Here is a 14,659-nt window from a genome sequence, read left to right as displayed (position 1 = left end):
TCTTCGGGACATGCGGCTATAACCCTCTCCTATTTTCCCTCCCAATCTTCACCCCTTCTCTCTCTTTCCTCACGCCATTTCCTGTGTGTTGGCTATGGAGGGAGGGGGATCATGTGGTAAGGCCCTGGGTAGCTGCTGTGGCTGCAGCATGGTCAGGGGATCTCTGAGGGGAGTCACACGGTGGCATAGGCTTATATTGCGGCATTCACAGGCTTCGCTCCCCTTCAGGTCGGCGGCTTTTAAGTTCCAGTACTGTGGCGCGGTTCTTGGCAGTTTGTCTGTATGTTCGCGCTCGTCCAATTGGCGCATTGTCCGGTTGCAGCACCCTTTGCCCTACCACTTCCGTGTCCTCTATTTTCAGCGGCACCATTTTTCTGCAAACTTGTTCATTGGGTTTCATTGCGTTGCTGCTGTGAAGTCTCCCCCTCTACACCAGCGAGGAATCGGGGTCTGAGAGGACTGTTTCTACTTGGTGGCTGATACAGATGCTCCCCAACAACATCCATTCACTGCTTTCCTGCTGCCTCTGTCTCTAAGATGTTTAAGTCTAGAGAGGACCGTGCTTGCCCTGAGGGACAGCCTTCAGTAGTCACTTATTAAGCATGTTCTGTTTGTCGTAATCTGTCTTCTTCAGGTCAATCTACACCATATTTTGCTGCCTGTACTCCTCGCTTGCAGATGGCTGCTCTGGGTACCGCAATGATGTTAGAAGAGAGTATGTCTCCCCCTATCTGGGTTTGAAATCTCACCTAGTCTGTTACTGAACTAACCAGGGCATTGAAGACCTTGGTTGGTGCTGTGGATTGTCTTCATGTGACTTCTTCCACATAGTGAGCTCTTGTAGAGAGTCAAACCCTCCTGTGACTGCTTATCAAATTTGCAGGCCTCAGCTGAATTCTAAATGCCTTTGAGCATCTTCTGTTTCTAGATCTCCATCACTGGAAGGGCGTCCTGCGGCCTTTCCATCTCCACAGGTGCTACATTCTCCAGAGTGCTCTGTCTCTATCCCTTATCTCTAGCGCAGAATGGGTGCTAGACTTTTATAAGATGGGAAGGTTTAAGGTGGTGTCACACACAGCGACTGCAACAACGATGTTGCTGCTAAGTCACCATTTTTTGTGACGTAGCAGCGACGTCCCGTCGCTGTCGCTGTGTGTGACGCCCAGCAACGAGCTGGCCCCTGCTGTGAGGTCGCCGCTCGTTGCTGAATGTCTTGCTTCATTTTTTGCTCGTCGCTCTCCCGCTGTGAAGCACACATCGCTGTGTGTGACAGCGAGAGAGCGACAAACTGAAGCAAGCAGGGAGCACGGAGACTGCTTCTGGCAGCCTGCGGTAAGCTGTAACCAAGGTAAATATCGGGTAACCAAGGGAAGCCCTTTCCTTGGATACCCGATATTTACCTTAGTTACTAGTGTCCGCCACTCTCACGCCTGCCAGGGCCGGCTCCCTGCTCCCTGCATCCGTAGCTGGAGTACACATCGGGTAATTAACCCGATGTGTACTCTGGCTAGGAGAGCAGGGAACAGGGAGCCGGCAGCGTGAGAGCAGCGGACGCTAGTAACTAAGGTAAATATCGGGTAACCAAGAGAAGTGCTTTCCTTGGTTACCCGATATTTATCTTAGTTACCAAGCGATTCCACCGTCGCTGCTGGCTGGGGGCTGGTCGCTGGTGAGATCTGCCTGTTTGGTGTCACACATAGCGACGCAGCAGCGATCACGACCAACGATCTGACCTTATCAGGATCGCTGCTGCATCGTTACATGGTCGCTGGTGAGCTGTCAAACAGGCAGATCTCACCAGTGACCAGCCCCCAGCGACACGTGGAAGCGTAACTAAGGTAAATATCGGGTAACCAAGGAAAGCACTTCTCTTGGTTACCCGATATTTACCTTAGTTACTAGCGTCCGCCGCTCTCACGCTCCCTGTTCCCTGCACTCCTAGCCAGAGTACACATCGGGTTAATTACCCAATGTGTACTCCAGCTACGTGTGCAGGGAGCCGGCACTGGCAGCATGAGAGCGGCGGACGCTAGTAACTAAGGTAAATATCGGGTAACCAAGGAAAGGGCTTCTTGGTTACCCAATGTTTACCGTGGTTACAGCTTACCGCAGGCTGCCAGACGCTGGCTCCCCTGCTCCCTGCTCGCTTCAGTTCGTCGCTCTCTCGCTGTCACACACAGCGATGTGTGCTTCACAGCGGGAGAGCGACGAGCAAAAAATGAAGCAGGACATTCAGCAACGACCGGCGACCTCACAGCAGGGACCAGGTCATTGCTGAATGTCACACACAGCGACAGTGACGGGATGGCGCTGCTACGTCACAGAAAATGGTGACTTAGCAGCGACGTCGTTGTCGTCGTCGCTATGTGTGACACCACCTTAAGGCCCAGTCACACACAACGACTTACCAGTGATCCCGACAATGATACGACCTGATAAGGATCGCTGGTAAGTTACTGGGAGGTCGCTGGTGAGATGCCACACAGACCTTAACAAAAAATCAGCAACATGTATAACAATCTCGGCGGGCGTTGGGACCATGTTAGGAGGTCATTGGTAGGCATCAAACACAGCGATGCATCCTGCCCAGCAGGACATCGCCTTTGAAGAAAATGGACCGGACCATTCGGCAACGACTAGCGATCTCACAGCAGGGGCCTGATCGCTGGTAGGTGTCACACATAACGAGATCGCTGGCGAAATCGTTGCTGCGTCACAGAAACTGTGACTCAGCAACGATCTCGTTAGCGATCTCGTCATGTATGACAGGGCCTTTAGACTTCTCCCCTCTACCTAATGAAGCAGGTTTCTTCAGAAGAGGCAAACAGGTGCTGAAATCCATTGCGGACCATGAGAAGTTTAAAGAAGTATTACATAAAGCCTGGGAGAAACCGGACAAACTTTTCCAAAACCGTAGTCATATGAAGGTATTCTATACTTTCCCAGTTGAATTAGTGGTATCTTGGTCCACTCCATTAGTGGTTGACACTCCTGTATCTCACCACTACCTTGCCCCTTGGTGAGGTGGCTGCATGGAAGAATCCTACAGACAGACTTATTGAGTCTGTGGCTAGGTCTGCCTTTGAGGTGGCAGGCCTTACCTTTTGTCCGTCTTTTGCCGCCACTTGGGTTGCTAATGGGCTAGGCACCTACGTAGTAGCCTTTTAGCTGATTCACAGGAGGTAGCATTGGCTGAAATAGCAGACCAGATTGTACAAGTAGCTAACTATTTATGTTCTGCGTCTCTTGTATGCGGCTGACTGCTCCACTCAGACTGCAAGCTTCTACCCCTCGTATAATGATATAAAATCCCACAATGATCACAGAAATAACTTGAATCTGACAAAAGTAATAAGTTAAACATTTATGAAAATGAACAAATGAAAGTCAGACATAGGTTTTCAACCATGTGTCCACTGAATTTTTTTGAAAATAAAACTCATGAAATAGGACAAATAATGGTACCCCTGAAAATAATGTGTCAAAAGACATGTTAAATCAAGGTGTGTTCACTAATTAGCATCACAGGTGTCTACAATCTTGGAATCAGTCAGTGGGCCTGTGTATAGGGATACAGATACTTACTGTGCTATTTAGTGACATAGTGTGTACCACACTCAACATGGACCAGAGGAAGTGAAGGAAAGAGTTGTCTCAGCAGATTAGAAAGAAAATTATAGACAAGCATGTTAAAGGTAAAGGATATAAGACCATCTCCAAGCAGCTTGATGTTCCTGTGACTACAGTTGCACATATTATTCAGAAACTTTTACCTGGTGTGTGGTCGCCTTCTTTTCTCAAGAGGCATGGTTGGGGGCGGTCAGCGATCTTTGGGTCAAAGAAGTCGTTTCCTCAGGTTTACAGAATAGAGTTATCTTCCATTCTGGAAGACTGATTTTTTTTTTAATTTTTTTTTTCTCTTCCATCCCCTAGCTTCTCCCAGCGTAAGATCCGGTTTCGATCAGGCTATCTCTTCCCTGCTTCACGCTGGGGTGATCGTAGGGTTTGCCCCTTTAGAAAGGTTGAAGTGTTTCCATTCAAATCTTTTAGTTATCCCCACGAAGGGTCGTGTAGCCCTTTCTGGATCTAAGGTGTTTGAAGAGATGAGTGCAAGTGAAACACTTCTAAATGGAGTCACCCCGCTCCATCATTGCATCCATGGAAACCGGCGAGTTCCAGTTATCAATAGATATTCCGGACGCTTACCTGTGTGTGCCGATATTTCTGTCTCAACGGCATTATGTATAGTTCCCTATTATTCTGGACCATTATGCGTTCACTGCCCTACCTTTCTGGCTAGCTTTTGCATCAGAGCGTTTACAAAGATTTTGGCACCAATTATGGCTGTCCTCTTTTCCAAGGGTATAACGGTGATACCCTGTCTGGACGACATTCTTGTCAAAGCTCCCACCCAATCTCACAGGTAGCTTGTAGGTTGTATTACACACCCTTGACTAATTCGGATGGATTGTCAGTTGAATGAAATCCACACTAATTCCCACTCAGTAGCTTCTCTTCCTGGGGATAATCTTTGACACTGCTCGGGGTTGGTTTTGCAGTTTCTATCCAAAATCTTAAGTTGTCAGGCAGGCATTCCTTCCAGTTTTGCATGAGGGTTCTAGGTCACATGGTGGCGGCATGCTTAGCGATTCCGTTTGTTCAGTTCCATTTAAGACAATTGCAGAACACTTTTGTAGCGCTTTGGGACAGGTTATTACAGTCCATGGATAGGCCTATTCACCTTTTATTTCGATGTCGCCGATCCCTCAGGTGGTGGTTGCCTCCCCCTCCTTTGTCCCAGGGTCTCTCCTTTCGCCCCTTACAGTGGCAGATTCTGTCCACATATGCCAATCTCTCCGGATGGGGGGCAATTTATCACCGCTACTCAAAACAAGGAACATGGAACTGTCAGGAGATGCTTCTCCAGATCAATGTTCTAGAGCTCAGGGCGATCCATCAAACTCTTCTTCATCTGCAGCATCTACTTCAAGGGATACCAGTCAGGATTCAATCAGACAACGCCATAGTGGTAGCATATATCAACCGCTGGGGAGAACAATAAGTCTTTCCACCATGTTGGAGGTGACAAAAATTCTGAAGTGGACAGAGGGCAGAGTTCCTCTGATCTCAGTGATTTATGTTCCCGGGGTAGTGATTTGGTGGTGGATATCTTTAGCCGTCAGCAGATAGATCCTTGAGAGAAGGCCCTTCACCCAGAAGTGTTCAGTCAGATTTGTCTTTGTTGGGGCTCTCTGGATGTCGATCTAATGGCTTTCATGCTAAACCCACAGAGTTCCAAGGTTTGTTGCAAGATCTTGAGACTTTCAGGTGACCGAAGTCAATGCTTTGGCATTTCCTTTGTCCTGGTGCTCACTCACAAATGTTTTTCCTCCTCTTCCTATTCTTATAAGGCTTCTCAAGAAGATGAAAGTAGAAGGGGTTTCCGTAATCCTGGTGGCTCCAGATTGGCCTTGGAGGGCCTGGTACTCTGACATTATCAACCATCTAGGCAATGCTGCAATGGCCTCTTCTGGAACGCCCAGACCTTCTGTCTTCGGGTCTGTTCTACTATCACAATTTATAGCCGCTTGCTAACACCATGGCTGTTGAAACCCACAGTTCGAAGGAAGTCAACCCTTTCAGAGTCCGTTATTCAGACTATGGTTAAAGTGCAAAAACCTATGTCTCTTCTCACCCCAAAGACAGCGTTAGAACATCCTGGGGTTCTGTGCCCCCCAATGAAGTGACAAAAAAAAGATTTTTGGTACTAACCGTAAAATCTGTTTCTCATTTGTCTTCATTGGGGTACACAGCTCTTTCCCCTGTTGCCTGGTCGGGCATGTATTTATGCTGTTCTTTTTGTTCACCTTTTTTGCTGCTCCTACATCTTTCTCACTAAACTGAAAATGTGAGGAACCATTCTGCAAGGTATAGTCTGCTGGAGAGGAGCTACTTTATGTGATATCAGTGTCTGACTCCAGGTGGCAGCAGACCGAGTTCTGTGTCTGCCAAGGAAGACTAACGAGAAACAGATTTTACGGTGAGTACCACAAATCTGCTTATTTCCTATCCTTCTGATGGGGGATAACTTGCTTAAAGGAGTTGCCCAACATAAACTCAAAATTTTTTGTTAAGCTAATCTGTGCTGTATTGTCATATAAAACACCCCTACATTGTTATTTTTTGTTTTCTAACTTTCTTCGGCGCTCCATTGGGAGACCCAGACGATTGGGTGTATAGCACTGCCTCCGGAGGCCACACAAAGCAATTACACTAAAAAGTGTAAGGCCCCTCCCCTTCTGGCTATACACCCCCAGTGGGATCACTGGCTCACCAGTTTTCTGCTTTGTGCGAAGGAGGTCAGACATCCACGCATAGCTCCACTGTTTAGTCAGCAGTAGCTGCTGACTATATCGGATGGAAGAAAAGAGGGCCCATATGGGGCCCCCAGCATGCTCCCTTCTTACCCCACTTGTGGTTTGTAAGGTTGAGGTACCCATTGCGGGTACGGAGGCTGGAGCCCACATGCTGTTTTCCTTCCCCATCCCCCTGAGGGGCTCTGAGGAAGTGGGATCTTACCGGCCACCAAGCCCTGAGGCCGGGCTCCATCCACAGACCCATAGAACCTGCTGGATGTGGAGCGGGAGTGCCGTTCAGGGACAAGGCCCTGCAACTTTCAGGTACTCTGTGTCCCCGTATGGCAGGCCACGCACACCCCAGGCTTGCTGGGTGTGCTAGTGCGCCGGGGACTGTAGCGCTGTGCGCTGGGCTTATGGTCCCCGCAGATTACTGGGGGACTTTATGTGTGTGGATCGCCGCGCCGACCGCCCCTGGAGCGGCGGCGCAGCTGCGACTTGTAGTGCGCCGGGGACGCGCCGACCGCGCTTTTACGGCGGCGGCGCTTCTAACTTTAGTCCCCGGTTTTCTGCGGCCTAGCTCCGCTTCGTTAACGCCCCCCACCCTGTCAATCAGGGTAGGGGAGAGACGTTGTTCAATCGGCAGCGCCGAGGGCTGGAGCACGATTTACATGCTCCAGCCCTCTCACTGAGCACAGTAGGACACAGGCTTCGCGCTTTTTCTCTGTGCACGCCCTAGGCCCGCCCCCAGGCTTGCAGCTCCCCAGGACGCCGGCAGCCATTATACACATGCAGTCTGGCTGGAGAACGGACGCAGGCTCTGAGGGACCCAGGCTAGGGGTTTCTGGCGACCACACACCCGCGCTAAGCGGGCGGTAAGCAGCACATACGTGCGGCCCCACTAGTGCCACAGTGTTATATTTGTGTACTGCACTGTAAGGTCGCTTCTTGGCTGTACACCCTATATTGCTTTAAGGAGACAACAGCATGTCATCCGCAAAACGCAAGGGTGCCAAGGCACGGGCTGTATACACTGCTTGTACAGCATGTGGGGCTAATCTACCAGCAGGCTCCAACGACTCTCATTGTGTGCAATGTTCAGTCCCAGTGGCACTTCGTCAGCCAGAGCCTATTGTGGTGGTAGCCCAGGCAACGCCTGTGAACCCTACCCCGGTGACGGGGACAGAATTTGCAGTCTTTGCTGATAAAATGTCTGTGACTATGACAAAAATCCTGGAGACCTTGCAGTCCAGGCCAGTTGCTCAGACCATGGACACCGCTGTGACTATGTTCCCCGGCCCCCCTCAGCTGGAATTAATCCGTAATTCAAGGGGGTCCCAGGCATCACAGGCTGAGGGCTCTGACTCCGATGACAGTCCCAGTCCGCCTAAGCGAGCTCGCTGGGAGAGACCCTCCACGTCATCACGCGGATCAGGGTCTCAGCGAGAAGGGTCTCTATATGATGGCTCAGAGGTGGGTGATCAGGATTCTTGTCCTGACGCCGCACTCAATTTGGATACGCCAGATGGTGACGCCATGGTAAATGACCTTATAGCGGCCATCAATAGGCTGTTGGATATTTCTCCCCCAGCCCCTTCTGCAGAGGAGGCAGCTGCACAGCAGGAGAAATTCCATTTCCTGTATCCCAAGCGTAAATTGAGTACTTTTCTGGACCACTCTGACTTCAGAGAATCCATCCAGAAACACAATACTTATCCGGACAAGCGTTTTTCTAAACGCCTTAAGGATACCCGTTATCCTTTTCCCCCTGACGTGGTCAAACGCTGGACCCAGTGTCCAAAAGTGGACCCTCCAATATCCAGGCTTGCAGCTAGATCCATAGTTGCAGTGGAGGATGGGGCTTCACTTAAAGATGCCAATGACAGACAGATGGACCTTTGGTTGAAATCTGTCTATGAAGCTATTGGCGCGTCGTTTGCTCCAGCATTCGCGGCCGTGTGGGCGCTCCAAGCTATTTCAGCTGGTCTGGCACAGGTGGACTCTCTCATACGTCCAGCAGTGCCGCAAGTGGCGTCCCTAACTACGCAAATGTCTGCGTTTGCGACCTACGCTATCAATGCGGTACTGGACTCTACGAGCCGTACCTCAATGGCATCCGCCAACTCTGTAGTTTTGCGCAGAGCCTTGTGGTTAAAGGAATGGAAAGCAGATTCTGCTTCTAAAAAATGTTTAACCAGCTTGCCATTATCTGGAGACAGACTGTTTGGTGAGCAATTGGCGGAAATCATTAAACAGTCCAAAGGTAAGGACTCCTCCTTACCCCAGCCCAGATCAAGCAAACCTCCACAGAGGAAGTGGCAGTCAAAGTTTCGGTCCTTTCGAGGCTCGGGCAAGCCCCAATTCTCCTCGTCCAAAGGGACTCAGAAAGAGCAAAGGAGCTCTGATTCCTGGCGGGCTCACTCACGCCCCAAGAAAGCAACCGGAGGTACCGCTTCCAAGGCGGCTGCCTCATGACTTTCGGCCGCCTCCCTCCGCATCCTCGGTCGGTGGCAGGCTCTCCCGCTTTTGCGACATTTGGCTGCCACAGGTCAAAGACCGGTGGGTAACAGACATTTTGTCTCACGGGTACAGGATAGAGTTCAGTTCTCGTCCTCCGCCTCGGTTCTTCAGAACTTCCCCACATCCCGACCGAGCAGATGCCCTTCTGCAGGCGGTGAATTCTCTAAGAGCAGAAGGAGTGGTGGTCCCTGTTCCTCTTCAGGAACGAGGTCAAGGTTTTTACTCCAATCTCTTTGTGGTGCCAAAAAAGGACGGCTCATTCCGTCCTGTTCTGGACCTAAAACTGCTCAACAAGCATGTGAACGCCAGGCGGTTCCGGATGGAATCCCTCCGCTCAGTCATTGCCTCAATGTCTCAAGGAGATTTCCTAGCATCAATAGACATCAAGGATGCTTATCTCCACGTGCCGATTGCTACAGAGCACCAACGCCTTCTACGCTTCGTGATAGGAGACGACCATCTTCAGTTCGTAGCTCTGCCATTTCGTCTGGCGACAGCCCCACGGGTGTTCACCAAGATCATGGCGGCAGTGGTAGCATTCTTGCACTCTCAGGGACACTCTGTGATCCCTTACTTGGACGATCTACTGGTCAAGGCACCCTCTCAAGAGGCATGCCAACTCAGCTTGACGGTTGCACTGGAGACTCTCCAGACGTTCGGGTGGATCATCAACTTCTCAAAGTCAAATCTGTCACCGACCCAATCACTAACGTATCTTGGCATGGAGTTTCATACTCTCTCAGCGATAGTGAAGCTTCCGCTGGACAAGCAGCGGTCTCTACAGACTGGGGTGCAGGCTCTCCTTCAAAGTCAGTCGCACTCCTTAAGACGCCTCATGCACTTCCTCGGGAAGATGGTGGCGGCAATGGAGGCGGTTCCGTTTGCGCAGTTTCATCTGCGCCCACTTCAATGGGACATTCTCCGCCAATGGGACGGGAAGTCAAAATCCCTGGACAGGAAAGTCTCCCTTTCCCAGACGGCCAAGGACTCTCTGCAGTGGTGGCTTCTTCCCACCTCATTATCACAGGGACGATCCTTCCTACCACCGTCTTGGGCGGTGGTCACGACAGACGCGAGTCTGTCAGGGTGGGGAGCAGTTTTTCTCCACCACAGGGCTCAGGGTACGTGGACTCAGCAGGAGTCCACCCTTCAGATCAATGTTCTGGAAATCAGAGCAGTGTATCTTGCCCTACTAGCCTTCCGGCAGTGGCTGGAAGGAAGGCAGATCCGAATTCAGTCGGACAACTCCACAGCGGTGGCATACATCAACCACCAAGGGGGGACACGCAGTCGGCAAGCCTTCCAGGAAGTCCGGCGGATTCTGATGTGGGTGGAAGCCACGGCCTCCACCATATCCGCAGTTCACATCCCCGGCGTAGAAAACTGGGAAGCAGACTTCCTCAGTCGCCAGGGCATGGACGCAGGGGAATGGTCCCTTCACCCAGACGTGTTTCAGGAAATCTGTCGCCGATGGGGAAGGCCGGACGTCGACCTCATGGCGTCCCGGCACAACAACAAGGTCCCAACCTTCATGGCACGGTCTCGCGATCAAAGAGCGCTGGCGGCAGACGCCCTAGTGCAAGATTGGTCGCAGTTCCGGCTCCCTTATGTGTTTCCACCTCTGGCACTCTTGCCCAGAGTGCTACGCAAGATCAGATCCGATTGCAGCCGCGTCATACTCGTCGCCCCAGACTGGCCGAGGAGGGCGTGGTATCCGGATCTGTGGCAGCTCACGGTCGGCCAACCGTGGGCACTACCAGACCGACCAGACTTACTGTCCCAAGGGCCGTTTTTCCATCGGAATTCTGCGGCCCTGAACCTGACTGTGTGGCCATTGAGTCCTGGATCCTAGCGTCTTCAGGATTATCCCAAGGGGTCGTTGCCACCATGAGACAGGCTAGGAAGCCCACGTCCGCTAAGATCTACCACAGAACGTGGAGGATATTCTTATCCTGGTGCTCTGCTCAGGGAGTGTCCCCCTGGCCATTTGCATTGCCTACCTTTCTTTCTTTCCTGCAATCTGGGTTAGAAAAAGGTTTGTCGCTCGGCTCCCTTAAAGGTCAGGTCTCGGCGCTATCCGTCTTTTTTCAGAGGCGTTTGGCACGCCTTCCTAAGGTGCGCACGTTCCTACAGGGGGTTTGCCATATCGTACCCCCGTACAAGCGGCCGTTAGATCCATGGGATCTGAACAGGGTACTAGTTGCCCTCCAGAAGCCGCCCTTCGAGCCTCTGAGGGAGGTTTCACTTTCTAGACTATCACAGAAAGTGGCTTTTCTGGTAGCGATCACATCTCTTCGGAGAGTGTCTGAGCTGGCAGCGCTATCATCCAAGGCTCCCTTCCTGGTCTTCCACCAGGACAAGGTAGTGCTGCGCCCCATTCAGGAGTTTCTCCCGAAGGTGGTATCCTCTTTTCATCTTAATCAGGATATCTCTTTGCCTTCGTTTTGTCCTCATGCAGTTCATCGGTATGAGAAGGATTTACATTTGTTGGATCTGGTGAGAGCACTCAGAATCTACATTTCCCGCACGGCGCCCTTGCGCCGTTCGGATGCACTCTTTGTCCTTGTCGCTGGTAAGCGCAAAGGGTCGCAGGCTTCTAAGGCCACCCTGGCTCGATGGATCAAAGAACCAATTCTTGAAGCCTACCGTTCTGCTGGGCTTCCGGTTCCATCAGGGCTGAAGGCCCATTCTACCAGAGCCGTGGGTGCGTCCTGGGCATTGCGACACCAGGCTACGGCTCAACAGGTGTGCCAGGCAGCTACCTGGTCGAGTCTGCACACTTTCACCAAACATTATCAGGTGCATACCTATGCTTCGGCGGACGCCAGCCTAGGTAGAAGAGTCCTGCAGGCGGCAGTTGCCTCCCTATAGGGGAGGGCTGTCTTGCAGCTCTAACATGAGGTATTCTTTACCCACCCAGGGACAGCTTTTGGACGTCCCAATCGTCTGGGTCTCCCAATGGAGCGCCGAAGAAGAAGGGAATTTTGTTACTTACCGTAAATTCCTTTTCTTCTAGCTCCTATTGGGAGACCCAGCACCCGCCCTGTTGTCCTTCGGGATTTTTGGTTGTTTTTCGGGTACACATGTTGTTCATGTTGAACGGTTTTCAGTTCTCCGACGTTACTTCGGAGTGAATTTGTTTAAACCAGTTATTGGCTTTCCTCCTTCTTGCTTTTGCACTAAAACTGGTGAGCCAGTGATCCCACTGGGGGTGTATAGCCAGAAGGGGAGGGGCCTTACACTTTTTAGTGTAATTGCTTTGTGTGGCCTCCGGAGGCAGTGCTATACACCCAATCGTCTGGGTCTCCCAATAGGAGCTAGAAGAAAAGGAATTTACGGTAAGTAACAAAATTCCCTTCTTTGTTCCTCTTGAATTATCCCTTTATTCTCTGCAGCTCTTTGTTTACATTCAGCTCCAGCAAACATAACTTCCTGTGCTAAACCTGACAGTCACAGCTGGCACCGTCCGGCCTCAGTGTCCAGCCCCGCCCACTGCCCGCCCCCTGCACACACACATTCCATGTCAGTATTCTGCCCCAGCACTGACCTGTTATCACTACAGCATTGGAAATAACAGCCCCACATCGGGCTCTGCACCCCCCATCACATCGGGCTATGCACCACACACACACATATATGGCTCTGCACCACACACACATATGGCTCTGCACCACACACATATGGCTCTGCACCACACACATATGGCTCTGCACCACACACACATGGCTCTGCACCACACACATATGGCTCTGCACCACACACACATATGGCTCTGCACCACACACACACAGGGCTCTGCCCCAGCACACACACACATGGCTCTGCCCCAGCACACACACACATGGCTCTGCCCCAGCACACACACACATGGCTCTGCCCCAGCACACACACACACATGGCTCTGCCCCAGCACACACACACATGGCTCTGCCCCAGCACACACACACATGGCTCTGCCCCAGCACACACACACATGGCTCTGCCCCAGCACACACACACATGGCTCTGCCCCAGCACACACACACATGGCTCTGCCCCAGCACACACACATATGGCTCTGCCCCAGCACACACACATATGGCTCTGCCCCAGCACACACACATGGCTCTGCCCCAGCACACACACATGGCTCTGCCCCAGCTTACACACACATGGCTTTGCACCGCACACACACATATGGCTTTGCACCGCGCACACACATATGGCTTTGCACCGCGCACACACATCGGGCTCTGCACCGCACACACACATCGGGCTCTGCACCGCACACACACATCGGGCTCTGCACCGCACACACACATCGGGCTCTGCACCGCACACACACATCGGGCTCTGCACCGCACACACACATCGGGCTCTGCACCGCACACACACATCGGGCTCTGCACCGCACACACACATCGGGCTCTGCACCGCACACACACATCGGGCTCTGCACCGCACACACACATCGGGCTCTGCACCGCACACACACATCGGGCTCTGCACCGCACACACACATCGGGCTCTGCACCGCACACACACATCGGGCTCTGCACCGCACACACACATCGGGCTCTGCACCGCACACACACATCGGGCTCTGCACCGCACACACACATCGGGCTCTGCACCGCACACACACATCGGGCTCTGCACTCCCCACACACACATCGGGCTCTGCACTCCCCACACACACATCGGGCTCTACACTCCCCACACACACATCGGGCTCTGCACTCCCCACACACATATCGGGCTCTGCAACCCCCCCCCCCACACGCACACACACGGCGCTCTGTACCGACCCCCCGACCATCGTTCTGCACCGACCCCCCCCACCCACATAGGGAACACATGTAGGGAATACATACTTACCTCTCCTCGGTCCCCGCCGCTCCTGCACGTTCGCCCGCTGTCTGGTCTGGACATATCAGCACAGTAGTGACGTCACCGCTGTCCTGAACTGTCAGACACATACAGCGGGACCAGTGATGAGAAGCAGCGCTCCCTCTCATCAGCGCTTTCAAATATATCGGCATCTGTGATCTGTGATTCCGGTACATTTGAATGTGCGATCCTGAACAGGGGGCCCGGTGCTGGTGGTGACAACGTGTGCAGCTGCCACCAGGCCCCTCCCCTCAGCTCACGGACCCCACAGCAGTGCCGGGGAAGATTGCGGGGAGAGTACGGGGTGCCGGAGAATGTGTGGGAGGGTGCAGGGAAGGGGGGCGGGGACTCCACGCGCACTGTACAGCCCAGCAGGGCGGCAACATGCTGTTCCAGATTTGCATGTCAACATGGTCCTGCCCATGTTGACATGAAATGACCGGAAGCAGCAAAATCGCGGCAGGAGCGGTCACATGACCACTCTGAGCCGGGGGAGAGGGGCTGACAGCAGGGTAGGTAAGTGCTCACTATCTACTTACCTGCCCCAATGTAGCCCAATAGGGAAATAATAAAAAAAAAGTCAAAATAAGCCGGATAACCCCTTTAATCAGATAGGGTCTGGTTGCCGGGACCCGCATCGACCACCAGAAAGGGAAACTTTTATTCCCCATTACTATGGAGCTGCATTGTGCATTCTTGACTGATGCTCCATTCATTCCTTATGGGGCTGCATAGAGAATGACTGGAGCAGCAGTTTGACATCTGACCTGCCACTCCATGTTTTTTGTTTTTGTTTTTTTTTTTGTTTTTTTTAAGGGGATAAAAGTGCCCCTTGGAGCATTAAAAAAAAAAATTCCTCATGCTAACGATTAGTTTGGGTCCCAGTAGTCAGATACTCACTGATCAGTAAGTTA

The 14,659-nt window shown here is 52.1% G+C and overlaps 1 protein-coding gene across 2 annotated transcripts in view; it reads left to right on the top strand.

The window, feature by feature from the left end:
• The window catches only part of GCC2 (GRIP and coiled-coil domain containing 2), a 161,177-nt gene that overhangs the window by 129,988 nt on the left and 16,530 nt on the right, over positions 1-14,659 (top strand). The gene's annotated exons all lie outside the window — the stretch shown is intronic.

Source organism: Anomaloglossus baeobatrachus, chromosome 2 (assembly GCF_048569485.1).
Source record: "Anomaloglossus baeobatrachus isolate aAnoBae1 chromosome 2, aAnoBae1.hap1, whole genome shotgun sequence".
Classification (NCBI taxonomy): Eukaryota; Metazoa; Chordata; class Amphibia; order Anura; family Aromobatidae; genus Anomaloglossus; species Anomaloglossus baeobatrachus.
Note: the sequence above shows the minus strand (reverse complement) of the source record. Positions and strands in the feature narration are given on the sequence as shown.